Here is an 18,056-nt window from a genome sequence, read left to right as displayed (position 1 = left end):
CGGAGGCTACCCGGACCAGTAAGGTCAGCTTTGCTTTGCATTTTGGAGTTGAACAGTATTTTTCAACCTTTCTTTTTTTTAATCTCATGCACACTTGAACCTATAGTTAAACTTCTGCAGCATACTTAAATTATATTGATAACAAAAAAAAAAAAAAAAAAAGAGTAAAAGCAGATATACTGAGTGAGCCCTGGGAAGCAGCCTCAGATCCTGACGGTGCAGCAACCCGCAGCCTCATCCAGGGAGTCCCAGACGCTTTCAATGGAGGAGAAGCCTGGCCAGCCGCAGCCTCAGCACCATCACAGCCCCCACCATCTGCATCATCACCCCCAGCAGCAGCAGCAGCAGCCGCATCACCACCACCATTATTAGTTCTACAACCATAACCACAACCACCGCCACCACCATCATCACCAGCAGCCTCACCAATACCTGCAGCATGGAGCCGAGGGCAGCCCCAAGGCCCAGCCAAAGCTGCCGAAACATGAGCAGAAACACACGCTCCAGCAGCACCAGGAAACGCCGAAGAAGAAAACAGGCTATGGTGAACTAAATGGTAATGCTGGAGAAAGAGAAATATCTTTAAAGAATCTGGGTTCTGATGAAGCTAACAGCCCTATTTCCTGGGTCCTCAATGGCAACCAGGAAGTTGTAGATACTAGCCTGAAACAGACTGTAAAGGCCAGCACCTTTGGGAAAGCAGGAATTAAAACCAAGAATTTCATTCAGAAAAACGGTATGGACAAAAAGAATGGGAAGTCTTATGAAAATAAATCTGGAGAGAACCAGTCCGTAGGTAAGACCGATACTACAGCAATTCCAAATGGTGTTGTAACGAATAGTTCTGGCTATATTACTAAGGGTTATAGGGGTAAAGGAGCAGATAATGATGGTAGTGGATCTGAAAGCGGATATACCACTCCTAAAAGAAGAAAAGCTAGGCGCAATAGTGCCAAGGGTTGTGAAAACCTTAATTTCGTGCAGGACAAAATAATGCAACAAGAGTCCATTGTCCCAACCTTAAAACAAGGACTTGAAACTTTCAAGCCTGACTAGTGAACAAAAGGGAAATGGAGTAGATGGTTCAAAGCCCATTTGGAAGTATGACACTGGGCCTGGAGGCGCAAGTTGTGGAAAACCTGCTGTGGGTGATGTGCTTCGGAAAAGCTCAGATGTTAAACGTGGTGCAAGCAGCAAAAAGTTTGATGATCGATCCAAAGGAAAGCATGCTTTGCTGTTGCCTCCAAAGAGGACTCATGGACACTATTTAAACCACCCCCAGTTTTTCCAGTGGACAATAGCAGTGCTAAAATAAGTTATGCAAGCAAGGTTAAGGAAAACCTCAACAAAACCATGCAGAACTCTTCTGTGTCACCATCTTTATCTTCATCCTCTTGGTTATCTACTGGGGAAACTCAGACCCAGTCTTCAAGTCGGTTATCCCAGGTTCCTGTGTCAGCGCTGAAATCGGTTACTTCTGCCGGCTTTTCTAATGGGCTTGTTTTAGCAGGGACTGACGTAAGTGTATATCCTTCAGGGGCCAGCACTGCTAACTACTGCTGCTAATACTCTCTCATCCATGGTCCCCAGGACATGAGTCTAACTTCAGCAGCTGTTGAACAAATTAAGTCTAGCCTTTTGATCTACCCTTCAAATATGCAAACTGTGCTGTCGAGCACGGCACAAGTGGATCTGCCCTCTCAGACAGAGCAGCAAAACCTGGGGGATATCTTCCAGAATCAGTGGGGTTTATCATTTATAAATGAGCCCAGTGCTGGCCCTGAGACTGTTACTGGGAAGTCATTAGATCATAAAGTGATGGAGGTGACATTTCAAGAAGAATATCCTGCCGCTTTGGTTTCACAGGGTGCTGAAATAATCCCCTTAGGAACTGAGCATCCTGTGTTTCCCAAGGCTTATGAGCTGGAGAAACAGACTAGTCCTCAAGTTCTGGGTAGCATTCTGAAATCTGGGACTACTAGTGAGAGTGGAGCCTTATGTTTGGAACCCAGTCATATAGGTGACCTGCAAAAGGCAGACACCAGTAGTCAAGGTGCTTTAGTGTTTCTCACAAAGGACTACGAGATAGAAAATCAAAATCCTCTGGCCTGTCCTACGAATACTTTGTTAGGCTCCTCCAAAGAACAGAGATACCAGAGAGGCCTAGAAAGAAATGGTAGCTGGGGTTCTTTTGACCTGAGGGCTGCTGTTGTATATCACACTAAAGAAATGGAATCTGTTTGGAATTTGCAGAAGCAAGATCCCAAAAGGATAATCACTTACAATGAAGCTATGGATAGTCCAGATCAATGAAGGACCAGACTGCCTATTTGCAACCTTTCTGCAGCATTAGAGCCACCGTTCATGGGGGACACAGGCTTTTATGCTCCTAGATCTTCAACGCAGCAGAGGAACCAAAGTAGAATCACAGGATAATATATACAAATATATATAGTTATTTAAAAAAAGGCAACTGAAAGTAATTAGACTTCTTAAAGAATCAAATGTATTTCAAGAGACTACACATGGTTATTTAATCTCTGGTACCGAATAGTTTTTTTTCTTCTATTGTTTTTGTTTTTAAGTGTGAATGCAAGTGATTAATGAATACAGACTTACAAGTGTGGTTCTAAAGTTCATGCTGTCATCAACTTGGGCAACAAATGACCCACAGGAAAGGCAAATCCACGTAAAAGATCTCTGTATTTTGTTCTGTGACTAAAGTGATACACTAATCACGGGGAACCCAGAATGATTCAACATTTCCCCCCCACTCCTTCTCTGATCTTTTGGTTTTACTTTAGGCCCTGCGAGAATGTTGGATAAATGCCTTGAAGTTTGCAGGGGTGTATTTTTTTAGCGAATATGATTTGCATGTCTTGCCAGGAGTTAAGCAGCCTCTGTGGGTTGTTAGGGGAATATTTTCTTTCCTTTTATTTTTTGTGGGGTGGGGATAAGGGAGGGCCTTGAAGTTGCAATTCTGGAATAGTTGGTGGTACATAGTTAAACTTGGCTTCAGTTACCTATCGGACTTTAACAACTAAAGAATCCATGAGTGTCATTTTTAAAAAGTTGCAGAACAAGCAATTGGCTTGGATATTCAATATAGTAAAATTTTCCTATGCCCATATTTTAATGTAATTGTATAACTGGGAGCAAAAAATATAATCTGCTTTCCAACTGTAGGTGCTCCAGACTTGCTCTCTAACACTAAATGTGCTGTTTCCCTTGTTTTTCATCAGACATCTAGGAGAAATTTCTGTACTTTTCTATAAATTCTCTCCTTTAATTTATCAGCAAAATCTAAGAGGGGAAGAAAAATGTTAAGTAAAACTAAAATGTTGTGTTTTTAGCCAGTGAGGAGGTAATAAACCCTGCCTGTAGAAGGGGGAAAAAAAAGTAAAAGAAGAATATACTTACTGTAGTTTGAACTTCCTTTAAAAATAATTTAATTAATGATCTTTAAAAATTTTCTGGCACACCTAAGATCTGCTCATAGCATACCAGTTGAAAATCACTGGAGTTGAGGATGTGTTCAGCATTTCAGGTGAGATTAACATTCAGTGTTTATGTTGTGGATATGTTAAGGCCTTTCAGAGACAGTCCATTTCTTATATAACTTTTTTGTTTTTCTTAAAGTTAATGATTGCTGTTTATTTTTCATTTGCTTAGTTTTCTTTTCTTTTCTGAACTTTTTTTGTTTTACCTGGAGTGAACAATTGTTCTTCATTTTTCATTTGCTTGTTTTTTTTTTTTTTTTTGTGCTCATCTGCAATATAGACCCAAACTCCTCTTTACTTTTGGTGCCAATTTCCTCTATGTTCTGATACATTAGCTATTCCATTCATTTTCCTGCAAAGTCTCCCTGGAGACCCTGATCTCTCTAGCTTCCCTGGCTATTCTGGCCCTGATGCTTGGCCACTGTGAGGGGGTGGTCTCCCTTTATTGCTGGCCTCAATACCCCCTTGGCATTCTGACACGTGGGACCCCTGCTTCCTGCAGCCCAATGGGGACAATGCCCTCCTATTGCAGAAGCCTGTTCCCCGAGAGACTAGAAGGAAGGGCACATGGGAGAGCACTTAGAGGTGCATGTCTAAAATATCTTATCCTTGGGTGGCACCTATGGCTCAAAGGAGTAGGGTGCCGGCCCCATATACTGGAGGTGGCGGGTTCAAAACCTGGCCCCTGCCAAAAAAAAAAGAAAATATCTTATCTTCTTACTGCTGTTAGTTTGGCTGATGTTATAGGCTGAATTGTGTCCCTTTCCTAGTACCTCAGAATGTGACTGTATTTGGCGATAAGGCCCTAGAAGAGGTGATTAAAGTAGGATAAGGCTGTTAGGGTGGTACCTAATCCTTTCTAACTGGTGTCCTTAAAAGAGGAGATTGGGGTACAGACACAGATAGAGGGATGACCACATGAGGGCATAGGGAGAAGGCACCCATCCACAAGACAAGGAATGAGGCTTCAGGAGAAACAGACCTACTCACACCTTGGTCTCAGACATCCTCCAGAAGTATAAGAAAACAGCTTTCTGTTTAAGCCATTCCATCTGTGACATTGTGTTATGGCAGCTCTGGAAAACCAATGTAGTGGCCATAGGATTCTCTGATCAGAGTTATTTTTCATTTAGAGTGCTGAAGGCACAATTATTGACCATCCAGGTCACATACTAGGTATAACCCCAACCTCCAACATGTGCACCATCACCACCTCTCTCAAGACCCTCTTAAAAAACATGCCTGTACCCACTACCAAACAAGAAGTCCTTTCCTTTTTGGGATTGGCAGGTTTCCTCAGAATGTGAGTCCCTAATTTTTCTCTCCTGGCTCAGCCCCTTTTCTGGCTTCAAAGGGCAATCTGCAAGAACCCTTAAACCTTCCACAACCCATCAACACACCTTTCTGTAAATTCGAGGAAGCCCTCCTTTCTTCCCTATTCTCACCCTACCTGACCTAATCTGCCCCTTCACCCATAGAAAAATAAAACCTGGCCATAGGGGTTCTGGGACAAATATGAAAGCCTGTCCTTCCAATCACTTGCTTACCTCTCCAAATAACTGGATACCACCATCAGTGGTTATGGTGCCTGTCTTTGAGCCCCGGTGGCTGCCACTGTTTTAACGAGGGAAAGATTAACACTAACTTTGGGTCAGTCCATCACTATTCACTCCTCCCATAACCTCCAGGATCTTATGGTCCCTTGAGGCCTGGAGGTCCTCTCCCCATCAAAATATAAGAATTTCTCTTCATCTTCACTGTCAACCTCTCTGTTTTAAAGAACCTCCTACTCATTGAATCCAGCCTCCTTACCCCCTTTACCACACTCGGAACCCACACATTCATGTGAGTAAGCCATGCTAGACATTCAATTTTTTTCCCCTAGTATGTTAGATACTCCCATTCCTGATCCACTGCACATCTGATTCATTGATGGCAGTCCACCCCTACACAAAGGTCAGAGATGAGCAGCTTATGACATCACCTCTCCTCCCTCCACCATCACTGAGCCAACCTCCTCCTGCTGGGAACCTCTTTGCAAAAGGTAGATCTTGCTTCCCTCACTTAGACCTTCCAACTGGCTGGAAAAAAAAAAGTAATCAATATATACATCAAATTAAGAGATAACATTAAGAGATAACACCTACATCAAAATATGGTTATCATATCTTACACAACCTTGCTTCCATTTGGACTGAGAAAGACTTCCTCACTGCATTGGGCTCCCCCATAACCAATGGCCCTCAAATACACCAATTCCTGCAGCCCTATGGCCCACCTGTGTTGCAGTCATTCACTATAAATCTTCATCTGACCCTATTACTTAGGACAACAATCAGGCTGATTCCACAGCACATTGGGTTGACCTCACCCAGTCTCTCCCTGATCTTCTCTCCCCTATTTTCTCATCAATCATGCCCCAGTACTCTTCAGAGGAAATAGTTAATTATACCAAGGAAAACTTCACTACTCAATAAGGATTGTTCGCTGAATAAAATCAACTCCTCCTCCTCTGCAGCCCAAACCATTCAAACCCTTACACAGTTTATTTCATGTAGGTTCAAGACCCTAGAAACCATTTTTTTTTTTTTTTTTGCAGATTTTGGCTGGGGCTGGGTTTGAACCCACCACCTCCGGCATATGGGGCCAGTGCCCTGCTCCTTTGAGCCACAGGCAACGCCCCCCCCCCCAGAAGTCTTTTTACAGCCTCTGATTCTATTCCCTAATCTCCACTCTTTTCTAAAACAGATCTTCTCCTTCTGTACCATCTGTGCCACAACTTCCCCCTAGAGGGAGGCCTCACCTCTCCCCTCTCCCAATTACATCAGGCTGGAGGCCACCTCATGGGCCAAGATTGGCAAATAGACTACACGCACATGCCTCCTGTGAAAAAGACAAAAATCCTTCTCACCCTTGTAGACACCTTTTCAGGGTGGACCAAGGCCTTGCCTCTCACTTTAGAGAAGGCCTGAGACATAGTCGAAATCCTAACAGAAATTGTTCCCCACTTCAGCATGCCCACTTCCCACAATGGGCCCACTTTCATGTCCCAAGGGGTATCTGATCCCCTAGGTATCTCTTAGAATCTGCGTATTCCCTACTTTCCTTAATCCCTTGGAAAGGTAGAAAAAGTCAGCCACCTTCTAAGATTACACCTAACTAAATTTACAGCTTAACTGCCCCTCTAGGGCCTCAACTTGTTCCTTTAGCTCTAACCCACGTAAGAGCCCTACCCAGAAAACCTTCTCTTCTAAGCCCTTTTGAACTCATGTACAGCCACCCTTTCCTGTTAGGAAATCTGCTGCAGCTTTCCTCACTGCTTGGGGACTATCTCCCAACTCTTACCACTTTATGAAAACAACATTCTCACTTAAAACTGGAAACAAGGTTCTCTTAAAAGCTCACATGGGTGCCCATAGGGGCTCTTCCCATCATGGAAAAGGCCATACACTGTCCTTCTTACTACCCCTATGGTAGCTAAGCTAACTGAGTTTCCCCAAATCTGGTTCTTCGTTCTCAAGAATAAAATCTTACTCCACCCCAACGGTCTGGTACAGGTCCACCTTAACAGGCCCAAGCTCCCTCAAACTCCAGATAATCTCCAAAGAACCATGAGCCACCATGTCATGACTTCTTCACCCTCTGTAGAGCTCCTGTCCAGCCAGGTTATTTCCCTCCTCCGTTTCCTGCCAGAGCCTGTCCAAAGAACAGTCCTCAGATTTCTCTTTGATGAATTCCTCCAAGGATCCAATCACCTTTCGGAGGACATCATAACCCTTTTTATCCAGACACCTCCCTCTTCTCTTCCCTTTTATTCTGCCAGTTTTAACAGGCCCCGCTTTCCCCGCTTACCTAAACACTTCCCCTTACTCTAAGCCACTCCAAGCATACAAGGTCTAACCCTACCTTGGCACCTAGTTGCTGGATCTGCTTACACATTTTCCCCAATTCTTATTTTTGCCTTGTGCTTGGGCTTCTGTGCCTGCCTCCTTAGAGTAAACTATTTATAAAGGGAGAGCTTTCTCTTCTTACTCAACAACCTAATATAATGCATTCCCTGGCAATTATCAAAAACTGGCTAACAACCTCTTCAGGCAGTATAGCCGAGCTATCCCTAACCTTCCTTCAAAGGGCTATCAGTGGACCCATAGGAAAGGTAACCTCCTTTCCCTCTGAGGCTCCTTTCTGCATTCAGAGTCCAGCCCCAAGGAAGTCCAGTAGGAACTCTCAGCCTGACACTATGTAATGTCACCCACACCATCAACCCTTCCCTTTCAGCCCTACATGGTACTATCCTGGGCTTAATTCGGCCAGGCTACCATAGCTCTCCCCAACTCTCACTGGTCCTCCATGCCACAAACTGGAACTCCACTTTTTCCCAAGGCATGCCTACTGTATAGTTGTCACTCCTCCCTTAGATTAAAAACACTGAGAAAACTCAAGCCTCTTGCCCTTTAATCTCCATAACTACTGACAACCTCACTTACCCCCTAGACCAACGCAAGGTCCACCTCTTCCCTGGAACCCACTGTTATAGACCCTACCTGTACAACCTCTCACTGGAGCAACTCTAGCAGGAACCCTTTCCATCTGGGATACAAAATGGAAATATGCAGAAATTGGAGAACTGCACTTTTCTATCAACTTTTCCACTTGCCTTAATGACACGGTGTCTTTTTTCAATGCAGAACCTCTTCCTGTCTATGTCTCCCAACAGACTGGACTGGCACCTACACGCTTGTCCTGCTTTCCCCAGGTATAGCCCTCCTCCCAGGCAACAAACAAATCGCAGTCTCCCTTTACACCTTATTTGGAGCTAAATGCGCCGTTTAACTAATCCTTTTCCTAGTGGGACTAAACATCACAGCAAGAGTTTCCACTGGGACCACCGGCCTATGAGCTGCTACCCACCAGTTCCTACTAATGTCCACCAAACTGGCCAAAGGCTTCCAGAAAGTCTCTGATCACTTACAACTTCTACAAGACCAAGTGGACTCCCTAGTGACAGTAGTTCTCCAAAACAACAGAGGCTTAGATCTGCTGATGGCAGGGGAAGGCCTTTGCACTTTCTTACAGAAAACCTTCTGTTTTTACACTAACAAGTCTGGTCTGGTCTGAGAGGACATCACCTCTCAGTGATGAACCAGCTACTTATCTGTGGTCCCAAAGTGAAGGATCTTTGTTTGATAGCCCATGGGGACACTGGATCCTACCCCCTTTGGCTTCCTTATTGCAATCCTCCTGTTGTTAACCATTGCCTCTTGCCTCATCTCGCACTTGTTCATTTAAGACAGGGTAAAAAAGATGTCAACCACAATTGCCACCCCATTTCTACTAATCCCCAAAACCTTCCCAAATGACCCTAAAGCCTGTATAGTCTTACGAGCATCTTACTCATCCCACTGAGGACAACTACAACCCTGCTCAACCAGAAGCAGTTTTGGAAGACTGACCATCTTTCCTATCACCCCTTCCAACAAGAGTTGCAAATGTTGGGGGGCCTAATGTGGCCCCACAGAAACCCTCCCCTCCCTTCTCCTCCTTTCCTTTTGCGACAAAGAACACAAATGGCCTAGCTAGCCCTGCTCCCCAAACTCCCACCACCAGAGCCCCAGCCCACTAGAATCCTCAGTCCAGTGGTGGAATTTTTCTAGCCCCTATTGCCCCATATAAAAGTGGTCTCCAACTGTGTTCTGTGGATGCTATCTTTGGCTTTGCCCAGGCAGGTTTCTTTTGCTTTCATTAAAACTGGCCTGAACCTCTCATTTCTCTGGGCTTGTCTCTGGGTATGAGCTAACACCCTTTCATGTGATCTTGAGCATTCAACCCCCAGCTCCTCCCCTGAAGATGGATTGACCACAGACCTGCCGTGGCTTGAAGCAGATGTCGGGACCGTGGGCTGACCTTTGTTGTACAGAAAATGCTGATCATCACTTTGCTAGAAAAGGAGACAGGATGTGTGAGGTAGGAGTTAGGTTGCATTTTGTCTTGAACATTTGTGGATAATACATAAAACTATATATATATATTTTTTAGGAAAAAAAGAAAGTACATTTAAATAACCTCATGGTTAATTTCTCTTTGTTCTTCTGTTTTCTGGTGAAACAAATTGCACAAAAATTGGTTAACTTGAACTTGTAAACTTTTGTAAGGATAATTATCAAGTGTTTGTTGTTGAAATTAGTGGGCATTGTAAAAAAAATTAAGTGCAGGCCTCTCTGCTTACTTGCCCTGGCAATGGAAGCTCATTTACTATCTGTGTTGAGTGTATCCTGCTTTATAAGATTTCTTACTCTGTAAGCCCATATTTCTGTTTCTAAATAAGCCTCGTTTTGCACCTGCCTTACAAAATAAAAATCCAGTGGAATGGCAGCATTTTGATATCAGCTGTTCTGAAAAGGAAGGCAAGTGCCCTCGGAAGCCCCACCCTGAGATGAGAGGGGCTCCAGCTCCCATGGCCTCCTAGGGGCCTCCTGATGCCAAGGTCCATTTCCAGGTTCTAAGGACTCTGTGCCTGGTCAGCACATGTCAGGAAGGGACTTCCAACATGGGATGTGGGCAGGTGTGGACTCACACCCCACTCTGCTCTTCCTTGGCTATGTGAGTGGGGGTCATTCCTTCAAGCCTATTTGTTGTGGGGCCAAATGAGTTGTAACATCTTCATGGTTGGTTGTGAGGATGCAGGAATCACAAAGGTAAAGTTGAAACTCTGTGCCTGATACACAGTGGGCATGAGATATTCACTGGTCCCCTGGTTTCTTGTCTGACCACTTCCTGCTTTCATTAATCACTATTGTGTGTACATTCTTCCCAGGCCTGATTCCTGCTCTGCAGGGATTCTGCTTTCTCCCGAGTCCACATGAGAAAGAATGCCAGGTAATGCAACAGTAACCCACCTATGGGAGGGATTCTTAATACCCATTAACAGGTGAATTGACAGACAAACTTGTGTGCTTATACAATGGAATACTACTCAAAATATGAAAGAATGAACTATTGATACACACAGCAGTATGGACTAATTCTTATGTTTACACTGAAAACAATAAAACATAAGTGAAAGAAATTGGAAAAGACAAAATAAATGGAAAGATATCCTATGTTCATGGATTAGAAGAATTAATATTGTTGAAACTACCCAAAACAATATTGCTACCCCAAATGCTCTACCCAAAGTGCTGTATTGTACAAAACTATAGAAAATGATCTACATATTCAATGCAATCATTATTAAAATTCCAATGGTGTTATTCACAGAATTAGAAAAAATAATCCTGGAATTCACATGGAACTAAAGACCCAGAATAACTAAAGTGATCTTAGCAAAATGAACAAAGTTGGAGACACCGTATTTCCTAATTTAAAAGTCTACTGAAAAACTATAGTAATCAAAACAGTATGATACTGACATAAAAACAGACATATAGATCAAGGGGACAGAATAGAAAACAGAAATAAGTCCATGCACTTATAGTAAAATGATCTTCCACAAGTTCTCCAAGAACACACGATGGGGAAAAAATAGTCTCCTTGAATTGTTTAGTATCAGAAAAACTGGATACCCACATGCAAAAGAATAAAATTAGACCCTTATCTCACACCATATACAAAAATCAGCTCAAAATGAATTAAAGACTTAAACATAAGACCTGAAACCTTAAAAATACTATCAGAAAACAGAAAAAATCTTCTTGGCATAGGTCTGAACACTGGTTTTTTGGTTATGACCCTCAAAGCACAGGCAACAAAAGCAGAAATAAGCAAATGGGATTGCATCAAATTAAAAAGCTTCCACATAGAAAAGAAACAAATCAACAGGGCGAAGCAACAACTTACAGAATGGGGGAGGAAATATTTACAAGCTATCCATCTAATGAAGAGTTAATATTCAAAATATATAAAGAACTCATACTACTCAACAGTGAGAAAATACCCTAATGAAAAAAATGGACAAAGGACTTAAATATACATTTTCCCCCCAAAGGAGCCATTACAAATGGCCGAGAGGTATATGAAAAGGTGCTCAGCATCACTAATCATCAGGGAAATGTGATTCAAAACCACAGTGAGATACCACTTCACATCTCATTGTTATTGTTATTAATAATAAAAACAAAAGCAAAAGATGGAAAAGCATTGGTGAGCATTTGGAGAAAAGAGAATCCTTTTACACTGATAATGGGAATGTAAATTGGTACGACCATTATGAAGAACAATATAGAAATTCCTTATAAAATTAAAAATAAAACGAACATGTGATCCAGCAATTCCACTTCTAGTTATGTATTCGAAGGAAATAAAATCAGTATCTCCAGTCCTGTACTCATTGCAGTTTTGCAGTATTTTTTACAATAGCCAACATACGGAATCAACCTAAGTGTCTATCCACAGATAAATGAATAAAGTAAATAAGGGATATATATACTGTCACGAAATATTAATCCTTAAAAATCCTGTCATTTGCAAAAAAAAGGTGAACTCGGAGGACACTGTGTTAAGTGAAATAAAGCAGGCACAGAAAGACAAATACTGAACGATCTTCCTTGTGCATGGAATCTAAAAAAGCTTAACTCACAAGACCAGGGACTAGCGTGGTGTCGCCAGGAACTGGGTGAGGGAGGAAATGGGAAGATGTCTGTCAAAGAGAACAAAGTTTCAATTATGTAGGTTGAATAAGTTCTGGGTATCTGACGTGCAGTGTGGGGAAAGTAATAATATTGCATTTCATACTTGAAATTTTTAGGGGAATAGATCTTAAATGTTTTCACTACAAAAACAAAGACTTATGCTGAGCCATAGAAGCCAGAATGAAAAGAATGCTTGCTGTAGGTTTAATTTTTTATACAATCTTCAAAACCGCAAAGCAGATCAGTAGTTGCCTGGGGACAGGGGTGAGGTGGGAGCAACTTTGGGGGACAATGGGTAGGTTTTTTTTAAATCTTGATTGTGGTTGTAGCCTCATGGGTGTTATAGTGTTAAGTGAAATAATAAAAAAAGGGGGTTTATAATGTGGAAAAGGAAAGCTTTATTTCTCAGGAAGTTTTCAGCCTGTTGTGGCTATGGTGCAGGCTGGGGAATAGGGAACCTGGCCACAAGCCAGGGACAGATGTTTTAAGGAAGAAACAAAAGGAACAGGATTTTATACTGAGTGGGGTGGATAAATACACATATTTAACAACCTCTAGGAAGAGTCGAGAATATTTTTGGAAAGAGATCTATGTGTCTGCGCAACAGAGCTGTTTGTCCTTTCACATGTTTAAAAATGGCAGCTCTCTGTCAAAAGAGTGGGACAAGGACACGATATCATCTCTGCACATGTTCTGTAGAGGGTTAAAAATCACTTCATGGCTTATTTATTTATTTTTTTAATCAGGAAAGATTGTTGGTCTGGCCCTTTGCAAGTAAAGCCTGAGGATGGCCCAAACTCCCATCCCATCAAAACTGGGAACTCAGTTTTAAGGTTTCTTTGGGGTCCCCTTGGTTGAGGGGTTTCCATTCAGTCAAGTGGGACCTTCGGATTTTATTTTTATTTTATTTTTTAAAATTATTAAATCATAGCTGTGTACATTAATATGATCATGGGGCACCATACACTGGTTTTATAGACCATTTGACACATTTTCATCACACTGGTTAACATAGCCTTCCTGGCATTTTCTTGGTTATTGTGTTAAGACATTTATATTCTACATTTACTAAGTTTCACATGTATCCTTGTAAGATGCACTGCAGATATAATCCCACCAATCACCCTCCCTCCCCTCCCTCTCCCCCTTTCCCCTGTTCTTAGGTTATAACTGGGTTATAGCTTTCATGTGAAAGCCATAAATTAGTTTCATAGTAGGGCTGAGTACATTGGATACTTTTTCTTCCATTCTTGAGATACTTTACTAAGAAGAATATGTTCCAGCTCCATCCATGTAAACATGAAAGAGGTAAAGTCTCCATCTTTCTTTAAGGCTGCATAATATTCCATGGTATATGGTGTACATATACCACAATTTATTAATCCATTCGTGGATCGATGGGCACTTGGTTTTTTTCCATGACTTAGCAATTATGAATTGGGCTACAATAAACATTCTGGAACAAATATCTTTGTTATAATGTGATGTTTGGTCTTCTGGGTATATACCTTGTAGAGAAATTATAGGACTGAATGGCAGATCTATTTTTCGATCTCTAAGTGTTCTCCAAACATCTTTCCAAAAGGAATGTATTAACGTGCATTCCCACCAGCAGGGCAGAAGTATTCCCTTTTCTCCACATCCACACCAACATCTCTGGTCTTGGGATTTTGTGATATGGGCTAATCTTGCTGGAGTTAGATGGTTTCTCAAAGTAGTTTTGATTTGCATTTCTCTGATGATTAAAGATGATGAGCATTTTTTCCTATGTCTGTAGGCCGTGCGCCTGTCTTTTTCAGAGAAGTTTCTCTTCAAGTCCCTTGCCCACCCTGAAATGGGATCACTTGTTCTTTTCTTGCTTATATGTTTGAGTTCTCTGTGGATTCTGGTTATTAAACCTTTGTCGGAGACATAACCTGCAAATATCTTCTCCCATTCTGAGGGCTGTTTGCTTGCTTTACTTACTGTGTTCTTGGCTGTGCAGAAGCTTTTTAGTTTGATCAGGTCCCAGTAGTGTATTTTTGAAGCTGCTTCAATTGCCCGGGGGCGGGGGGAGGGGGTCCTCCTCATAAAATAATCGCCCAGACCCATTTCTTTAAGGGTTTTCCCTGCACTCTCTTCTAGTATTTTTACTTTCATGTCTTAAGTTAAAATCTTTAATTTAGTGAGAGTCTATCTTAGTTAATGGTGAAAGGCGTGGGTCCAGTTTCAGTCTTCTACAGGTTGCCAGCCAGTTCACCCAGCACCATTTGTTAAATAGGGAATCTTTTTAATTGGCTGAATGTTTTTAATTGGCTTGTCAAAGATGAAATAACGGTCCGTGCTGGATTCATCTCTTGGTTCTCTATTCTGTTCCAGACTTCTACTTCTCTCTTTTTGTGCCAGTACCATGCTGTTTTGATCGCTATCGATTTATAATATCGTCTGAGGTCTGGTAGCGTCATTCCTCCTGCTTTGTATTTATTTCTGAGTAATGTCTTGGCTGTTTGAGTTTGTTTCTGATTCCATATGAAACGAAGTATTATTTTTTCAAGATCTTTAAAGTATGACAGTGGAGCTTTAATAGGGATTGCATTAAAATTGTATATTGCCTTGGGTAGTATGGACATTTTAACAATGTTGATTCTTCCCAACCATGAGCATGGTATATTTTTCCATTTGTTAACATTTTCAGCTATTTCTTTTCTTGGATTTCAAAGTTCTCTTTTATTATTATTATTAAATCATAGCTCTGCACGTTAATGCGATCATGGGGCACCATACACTAGTTTTATAAACAGTTTGACACATTTTCTTTTTTTTTCTTTCTTTCTTTTTTTTTATTGTTGGGGATTCACTGAGGGTACAATAAGCCAGGTTACACTGATTGCAATTGTTAGGTAAAGTCCCTCTTGCAATCATGTCTTGCCTCCATGAAGTGTGACACACACCAAGGCCCCACCCCCCTCCCTCTGTCCCTCTTTTTGCTTTTCCTCCAACTCAGTTTTAAGGTTTCTGTGGGGTCCCCTTGGTTGAGGGGTTTCCATTCAGTCAAGTGGGACCTTCGGATTTTATTTTTATTTTATTTTTTAAAATTATTAAATCATAGCTGTGTACATTAATATGATCATGGGGCACCATACACTGGTTTTATAGACCATTTGACACATTTTCATCACACTGGTTAACATAGCCTTCCTGGCATTTTCTTGGTTATTGTGTTAAGACATTTATATTCTACATTTAGTAAGTTTCACATGTACCCTTGTAAGATGCACCACAGGTGTAATCCCATCATAGTTCTCTTTATAGAGATCTTTCACATCCTTTGTTAGATAAACTCCCAAATATTTCATCTTCTTTGGAACTACTGGGAATGGAATAGAGTCCTTAACTGTTTTTTCAGCTTGACTATTGTTGGTATATATAAAGGCTACCGATTTATGAATGCTGATTTTGTAACCTGAGGTGCTGCTGTATTCCTTAGTCACTTCTAAGAGTTTTGTAGTAAAATCCCTGGTGTTTTCCAGATATGCAATCATATCATCTGCGAAGAGCGAAAGTTTGGTCTCTTCTGATCCTATATGGATACCCTGGATCGCCATTTCTACCCTAATTGCGATGGCTAAAACTTCCATTACAATGTTAAAGAGCAGTGGAGACAATGGGCAGCCTTGCCTGGTTCCTGATCTGAGTGGAAATGATTTCAATTTAACTCCATTCAATATGATATTGGCTGTGGGTTTGCTGTAGATGGCCTCTATCAGTTTAAGAAATGTCCCTTCTATACCAATTTTCTTAAGTGTTCTGATCATGAAGGGATGCTGGATATTATCAAAGGTTTTTTCTGCATCAATTGAGAGAATCACATGGTCTTTGTTTTTTAACTTGTTTATGTGCTGAATTATATTTATAGATTTACGTATATTAAACCACCCTTGAGACTCTGGGATAAAACCGAGTTGGTCATGATGTATAATTTGATGTGTTGCTGGATTCTGTTTGTTAGGATCTTGTTGAATATTTTTGCATCTATATTCATTAGTGATATTGGTCTATAATTTTCTTTTCTTGTTGGGTCTTTTCCTGGTTTGGGGATCAGGGTGATGTTCGCTTCATAGAACGTGTTGGGTAGTCTTCCTTCTTTTTCTACATTTTGGAACAGGTTGTGTAATATTGGTACTAGTTCCCCTTTAAAGGTTTGGTAGAATTCTGACGTGAAGCCATCTGGTCCGGGGCTTTTCTTTTTAGGGAGATTTTGTATGGTTGATGCTATTTCAGAACTTGATATTGGCCTGTTCAACATTTTCACTTGATTCTAGATAAGTCTTGGAAGGTGACGTGCTTCCAAGTATTGGTCAATTTCCTTCAGATTTTCATATTTCTGAGAATAAAGTTTCTTGTAATATTCACCAAGGATTTTTTGAATTTCTGAGTAGTCTGTTGTTATTTCTTGTTTGTTGTTTCTGATTGATGAGATTAGAGAATTTACTCTTTTATCCTGGTTAGGTTAGCCAAAGGTTTATCTATTTTATTGACCTTTTCAAAAAACCAACTTTTTGATTTTTTGATCTGTTGTATTATTCTTTTGTTTTCAATTTCATTTAATTCTGCTCTAATTTTGGTTATTTCTTTTCTTCTACTGGGTTTAGGGTTGGAATGTTCTTCCTTTTCCAGTTGCTTGAGATGTCCCATTAAGTTGTTAACTTCCTCTCTTTCCGTTTTCTTGAAGAAAGCTTGCAGTTCTATAAATTTCCCTCTTCGGACTGCCTTTGTGGTATCCCAGAGGTTCTGATAATTTGTGTCTTCATTGTCATTTTGTTCCAAAAATTTGGCAATTTCCTTCTTGATCTCATCTCTGACCCAGCTATCATTCAGTATAAGGTTATTTAACTTCCATGTTTTCATATGAGTATGCAGATTCCTGTTGTTACCGAGTTCAACTTTTATTCCATGGTCGTCAGAGAAGATGCAAGGAATAATTTCTATTCCTTTAAGTTTACTGAGGTTAGACTTGTGACCTAAGATGTGATTGATTTTGGAGTATGTTCCATGGGCTGATGAGAAGTGTGTGTATTCAGTTTTGTTGGGATGAAATGTTCTGTAGATGTCTGCTAAGTCCAAATGTTGGATGGTTAGGTTTAAATCTAAAATTTCTTTGCTCAGCTTCTTATTGGAGGATCTATCCAACACTGCCAAAGGAGTGTTGAAATCTCCAACTATTATGGAGCTGGAGGAAATCAAGTTACTCATGTCTGTTAGATTTTCTCTTATAAATTGAGGTGCATTCTGGTTGGGTGCATCAATATTAATAATTGAAATCTCATCATATTGAGTATTACACTTAACAAATATGAAGTGACCATTACCATCCCTCCTTCCTTTTATTGGTTTAAAGCCTGTTGTGTCTGCAAATAGAATTTTAACACCTGCTTTTTTTTTTGATTACCATTTGCCTGAAATATGGACAACCATCCTTTCATCCTGAGTCTATATTTATCTTTTAAGGTAAGATGTGATTCTTGTATGCAGCAAATATCTGGCCTGTCTTTTTGTATCTAGTCAGCTGACCTGTGCCTCTTTTGAGGACAGTTTAAGCCATTCACATTAATGGAGAATATTGATAAGTCTGATAAAATTTTGGGTACTGAGTTTTTTGAAAGTCCTGTGGACATTTTTAATCCTTTCACCACTGTAGAAGTTGGAGTTTGATCAAAAGTTTCTGAGTGAGTTTACTTTTGTGGTAGAGGATTGGGCTGGTCATTATGGAGGATAGGTCTGAGAATATCCTGAAGAGCTGGTTTGGTTATGGCAAATTTCTTCAACATATGAATGTCATTAAAGTATTTAATTTCCCCATCATAGATGAAACTCAGTTTAGCTGGATACAGGATCCGGAGTTGAAAAGTTACTTTGTTTTAGGAGATTAAAAGTCGATGACCACCCTCTT

At 40.9% G+C, this 18,056-nt stretch overlaps 1 long non-coding RNA gene and 1 pseudogene across 1 annotated transcript in view; both read left to right on the top strand.

Moving 5' to 3' along the window:
• The first annotated feature begins 225 nt into the window (after positions 1 to 225).
• On the top strand, positions 226 to 2,456 carry LOC128590359 (FMR1-interacting protein NUFIP2-like; annotated as a pseudogene).
• A 5,305-nt stretch (positions 2,457 to 7,761) lies between these two features.
• The window catches only part of LOC128590227 (uncharacterized), a 69,479-nt gene continuing 59,184 nt past the window's right edge, over positions 7,762 to 18,056 (top strand). Inside the window, exons 1-2 of the long non-coding RNA XR_008381246.1 lie at positions 7,762 to 9,464; positions 10,315 to 10,376. This is a non-coding gene — a long non-coding RNA (uncharacterized LOC128590227). The remainder of the gene's footprint in view (positions 9,465 to 10,314; positions 10,377 to 18,056) is intronic.

This window comes from Nycticebus coucang, chromosome 7 (assembly GCF_027406575.1).
Source record: "Nycticebus coucang isolate mNycCou1 chromosome 7, mNycCou1.pri, whole genome shotgun sequence".
Taxonomy (NCBI): domain Eukaryota; kingdom Metazoa; phylum Chordata; class Mammalia; order Primates; family Lorisidae; genus Nycticebus; species Nycticebus coucang.
This window is presented reverse-complemented; position numbering and strand designations above follow the sequence as displayed.